A 5,726-nucleotide genomic window follows, 5' to 3' on the forward strand; every position below is an offset into this window, starting at 1 on the left:
ATGACCGCGCCGCGGGCCGGCCGGTGGAGTGCCGTGACCGCGCCCCCCCGCCCGCCCCGGCTCGCCCACCGCTGCCCCGCTCCGCCGGCGGCCTTACTCCCGGGGGTGGGAGTTCGGCTGCCCGGGCGCAAGCTCGGCCTCCCCGCCGGTTGCCGCGTTCCTCGCCGTGACCGCGGGGAAAGGCGCGGCCTTCGGGGCGGGGGCCGGCCGCCGCCTCCGGCGCTCCACCTGCTGGGATGTGGCCGGCCGGTCGGAACTCGGCCCTGCCCAGTGCTCCGGTTGGCCCGCCCCGGCTCGTTCGGCTGCCCCAGCTCGGGGCGGGATCTGGCTACCGCGAGGGTTTCCCCTCCAGCCGCCATTCCCACCCGCCCCCTTCCCGGTCGCCCGCCCCTGCGCCCTCCTCCTCCCTTCCCCGTCGTCGCAGGTTCCCCCCTCTCCTCCTGCGATGCTGCCGCCCCTCCTCATGGCCCGCGACTGGGGCGACGGTACTGGGCGTCCCAAGCGGCCCCTGGAGGATCCCCGACCGGCTGGCCGCGCCTCGCTGGAGGGCCAGCGCCGCGAGGCCGACTTCCACCGCCAGCTGGCCTCCCGCGACGCCCGTCGCTCTCCTGGCCGCGATGCCCGCCGCTCCCTTCCGCGTGATTCTACATTGATCGATAGATGTTGCAACCGCAGCCAGCTTGTGCTAGAACCAACATTGGCAAATGATGGGACCGTGCTCACCACGTGCTGGAACTACCATTGGCAAATGCTAGGACTATGGTCACCACGTGCTGGAACCATTGTCGACAAATACCAGGACAATGGTCAGCACATGCGGGAACGAGGGCTTCTACGTGATGTTGCGCCTGTGTTCACCATGTGCTGGAACCGGCGTCGGTGAATGTCGGGGCCATGGCTTACAGTTGCTATGACCTACCGACGACAATGTTGGAATGACAACGACAACATTTGCTGGAACGGCAACAACAACATTTGTTGGAATGGTGGCTAACATTTGCTGGAACTAGCCTCCTGGAGTGTTGCAACCCTAGCACTGCAGTGTTGAACCAACCGGCCGAAATGTTGGAACGCCCACTGTTGTTTGCTGGAACTAAGCGACATAATGCTTCAACCTCGACGTGATAATGCTGGAAACGGCGCCCAACGTTGCTACAAGCTGGATTGCGGCACCACTACTCCACCAGAGTTGCGACCGTCGCCGGTGGGAGTTGCAACAACGCAGGGTGGGGGTGGAGTGTGGTGGTGCTGCGACCATGAGCTCGAGGATCTGTGACCGGAGGATGCACCAAGCTGCAACCAATGACGGCGAGGCGGGATGAGTAGCGTCGGCGCCGTCGGTGGTCCAAGCAGGGGTGGGCGGCGGTGACGCTCTGTGTAGCACCAAAAAATAGTATTGGGTAGCTTGGTTTACTTTATTTCAGCTAGAGAGCCGCATTCTTTTTTTAGCATCAGTACAGATACAAGCGCTCATATACACGCGCATACACTCATCCCTATGAACGCACATATACACCCTATCCCTATGAGCACCTTCGAGAGACTGAGCCGGCATATCATCTTGAGATTTACGAAGTCACCGTAGGCGCCTCGTCATCGACGGGAACGTCTTCTCCCATTGAAAGCGCATCGCCGGAAATCCTGAAATAAATTCAGGAATAATGCGAGCACCAGGATTTGAACCCTGGTGGGCTAGGGATACCACTGTCCACCTAACCATCTCAACCACAGGTTGGTTCGCAGAGAGCTGCATTCCTGCAAACCTACCTTTCCACACTATATACCGTACTCCTATAATGAAGGATGTACAATACATTGCCACATATGGGCGTGTTCGAAGTTCCTCCCACTCAACGCTTCATAAATTCCTGGAGCAGATCTGAGCTGAACAAAATATCTGCGAGAAGCTAGCTTCAGGAAGCTACGACCGATTGCAGTGCAAAAACGCGAAGCAGCGTCGGCCCAGCTCCACGGATTGGAGAATCGGAAGTTCGCTCAATTTACAAGGTGTTGCCACCGCCAAAGAAAACGGTTCGCTGCCCCCTCGCTCGAACAAAAGAATCTAGCGATCTCCAGCGAATCAGTACACCTCTTCCCACGTGAATCAATGCACTGGGCCTGAATTCGCTGCCTCTAGCCGGCCCAGTCGGTGCCAAATGGGCCACAACCCTCCCAGCTGGGCTCCAGCGCTACAGAAGCTGCCGATTCAAGCAGAACGGTTTTTGGATCGCCAGGTGAAGCTAGAAGCCACAAAAAGAAGCTGGATTTAAGAAGTTTTGTGAAGCTGGAGGAGATCCGAACACGCCCTATATATACCTACTTCTTCCTTCTACTGGTGATCCAACATCAAGCGACTCTACTTCCCACCTGAACACAGTGCTCACATACTCGTTTGGGTTCTAATTACATGTAGGAATGGAAGGTATCAGGATTTCCTAGACAACACATATCAATGATCATACAACCAGATTGTGAGCTTCCAGGTTGAAGAAGTGTTATGATCCCATAAAAAAAAGTCTGGTCGACCTCTTGTGAGCTTCACGAGTGCCATTCTTATCAGCCGTGAGTTCTAGATTGCCTCTTTTATCAGTAGTTCATGAATCCATAGCAACTTATTGTATTGCCATATCTTTACAATCAACTGTTGTTATCCTTAATCTAGTAGGCTTCTGTAAGATCACACCATAAGATTCGATTCAGTGATATGCGAAACATGGTCTTGTTTGATTATTTATATTCAACCAACAAAAAATATATACTCCATACCCTATTTAAGGCACCCTTCATCTTGTTTTCCATATTTTATTAATTTAAAAACACAAGCATACTAACACTTTGTTTTCACCTTGTCCTCGATCTAGTAAGCTAACCCTTGACACATCGAGGTGCAAGATCATAACATTTAATTAATTGGTTAAACCATTCACAAAAATAAATAAATTCACAAGGTTAAACATATGCGTCTTTAAGTTGATAAATCGTGTTGTTCACAAACTCTACCGTTACCCTCAACCTATTCAAATAAAAATGTTTCCAATTTTTTTTAATAAGAATCCTAAATTTGTCCTCTGGAAAGTTTAATAAAAGCTCTCAGAATAGTACATCTATCCTACTGCAACGACTAAGAAAACATCCAGACAAAGACAAAGAAGTAAAACAAATAGTACATCTATCCTACTGCTATGACTCGGTTACATCACATGTTGAGCACCTTGCGCCTGAGCATTCAAATTTAGTAAGTGTCAATTCTGAATGAAGGCACCGTATTGTTACCTAGGTTTTTGTTGTACTCCCTCTGTTCCTAAATATTTGTCTTTTTAGAGATTTCAACAAGTGACTACATACGGACAAAATGAGTGAATCTACACTTTAAAATACGTCTATATACATCCGCATGTGATAGTTCATTTGCAATCTATAAAAAGACAAATATTTAGGAACGGAGGGAGTAGATCATAGCCGAGGACACTTGTAGTTTTGACAAGTTCACTTTCGAATTTGAAAGCACAGCTAGCCATGCCACATACTCTCTCTCTCTCTGTGTGTGTGTGTGTGTGTAAAAGACTGGGTTTGTTATTTATCATAATTGCTCACATATTTTTTTTTCACTATGATTGTTGCATGTATGTTTTATTGCTAGCCTTGCTATGTTCTCGAATCTCTTATTTTTGACATATGTGAATGTTGTTTCTTTCTTGGATTACGTTCCATATTTTCTTGAGCAATACATTGATGCAATGATGGTATACACTTATGGATGATCATGACAATGTTTTAGAACGCTAAAGCAAGTTGACAAATGTCCTTAAGTTTTTTCCAAAAACTGTCAACACAGATAGGAGGCAATCGATGTGCTCATGTAACAAGCAGATTTCTAGGTTCGATGAGCTCAAGTAACCATCTGTGAAAACAAAATGTTCTACATGATATGAAGAGTCGCAATAGAAGCTGAAGCAAACTACATTGCAAGCTCAAACCTCCAATGAAATAGGCTTCGGTGTGTAACAGTTGAGCCGCAATAATGCACTTTCTTTGGGTTGGCAAAGAGATTCAAGGGTATCCTTTCCAAACCAAAATTAAGGTATGCACATGCGAAGATATGAAAGACATTGGTGGAGAGAGAGAGAGAGAGAGAGAGAGAGAGAGAGAGAGGATACCAACAACAAGAAGGATATATATGTCAAAAAAAATAAGAAAGCAAATTTGGATTACTCTATTGGGACCGTCCTTTTGATTTGCATAGTCTTGTAGTCAGGGGCAATACGTAAGTGAAAAATCATTATAATATTGTTTTGGCTCAATCGAGTACTTAATATAGACAATAAATTAAGAAAGAAAGGGACTATGCATGCATGTGGTCTTTTCCTTTCTTAATTGAGGATGACAATAAATTAAGAAAGGATGACAATGTGAGGGATGTCCCCCACAAAGAAATCAAAATAAAAAATACTAAAAATATGATTAGATTATTAAAAAGAAGAAAATGTGTTCGAGAGGTGGGTGCCGCTTATACACTTCCCTTGAAAATTTTCCATCTTGGAAAAAAAATCTTGTACGCCAACATGAAATTCTAGTATAGAGCACTAAACTTATTTCTTTAGGCTAAACGATCATCTGTCCAAAATTCTTTCCCAAGTAAACTTATTAAGTTTTACATGGGCTACTAAAATGACCATTTCTCATAAACACACTAGAGTCAACTAGTATGGCCAATCGTGTGTAAAAATAATAGTCTAAACGAACATATAGTTTTCCTGCTCTAATTGTTTCATGTACTTTAGGCGAGAACTTTCTAAACGAACCTACTTCACGCACGATCTTTTCATTCCGGTTTTTGTACGATGCTTAGATGTGGTTGTGTGCCTGATATATGATTGTGTGAATGGGTATGATTTTGTGTTGTACCAAAAAATCATATTGGGTAGCTTGGTTACTTTATTTCGACTAGAGAGCAGCATTCCCGCTCACCTACCTTCACATACTCCTATAATGGAAGATGTAACATAACATTTCCATCCATATATACCAGACTTCTTCCTTCTACCAGTGATCCATCATCAAGGGACTCTCCTTCCTCCTTGAACACAATGCTCACACACATGTTTGGGTTCTAATTACACGTAGGAATGGAAGGTGTCAGGATTTTCTATACAATGCATACTGATGATCTTACAACCAGATTGTGAGCTTCCAGGTTAAAGAAGAGGTTTGAATTCATTAAAAATGTTTGCTCGGCCTCTTGCTCGACGGATGGATCTTCACAAGTGCCATTATTACCAACCGCGAGTAAGAGAGTGCCTCTTTTATCCGCGGTTAATGAATCAGTAGCAACAACAACTTGTACATTGTTTCTACCTTCAGCTGTTGTGCTTCTTGATCTAGTAGGCTTCCGTAAGACCACACTATATGATTTGAGTCGATGATGCGCGAAACATCGCCTTGTGCAATTTATTATATTTAACTGACGAAAAAATATAATTCACACCCTATATTAAGCTACTCTTGACATTGTTTACATACTTTGTTGAATTTAAAACAGAAAAGCACACCAACACCTTGTTTTCACCTTGTCCTTCTTGATCTAGTAGGCTAACCCTTAACACACACACGTGAGATACATGATCATATCTTTAAATTAATTCACAAGGTTAAACATATGCCTCTTTGAGTTGTTAAATCGTGTTATTCACCAAGTTATATGTTTCATTTGGACTAAGAGTCAGTTA

This window comes from Triticum dicoccoides, chromosome 2B (genome assembly GCF_002162155.2).
Source record: "Triticum dicoccoides isolate Atlit2015 ecotype Zavitan chromosome 2B, WEW_v2.0, whole genome shotgun sequence".
Classification (NCBI taxonomy): Eukaryota; Viridiplantae; Streptophyta; class Magnoliopsida; order Poales; family Poaceae; genus Triticum; species Triticum dicoccoides.